Below are 340 nucleotides of genomic sequence, written 5' to 3'. Positions count from 1 at the left end.
CCCTTCCCCACCCCCACCACACCCCCACCACACCCCCACCACAACCCCCACCACACCCCCTCCCTCCTCCCCTCCCACCTACCAACAAGTACATTTACGCCGTACTCAGTAATTACACACGAGTTAATGAGCTTTCAATCTCACGTGTTCAAATTGGATGTTCAAATTGGATGTTCAGAATAGTACGTGAACTCCAGGTACAAGCACATTTTCTTTCGTGTTTTGTGGTCTTTAGAGTTACTGAATGTGTACGTTTATCAAAAGAATTGTGCCATTTTATCTTAATTTTGATAAGAGTGTGTTTGGTTAACTGTGCAGTTCTTTATATCAAAGAAATCAT

Source organism: Penaeus monodon, chromosome 29, assembly GCF_015228065.2.
Source record: "Penaeus monodon isolate SGIC_2016 chromosome 29, NSTDA_Pmon_1, whole genome shotgun sequence".
Lineage (NCBI taxonomy): Eukaryota > Metazoa > Arthropoda > Malacostraca > Decapoda > Penaeidae > Penaeus > Penaeus monodon.
This window is presented reverse-complemented; position numbering follows the sequence as displayed.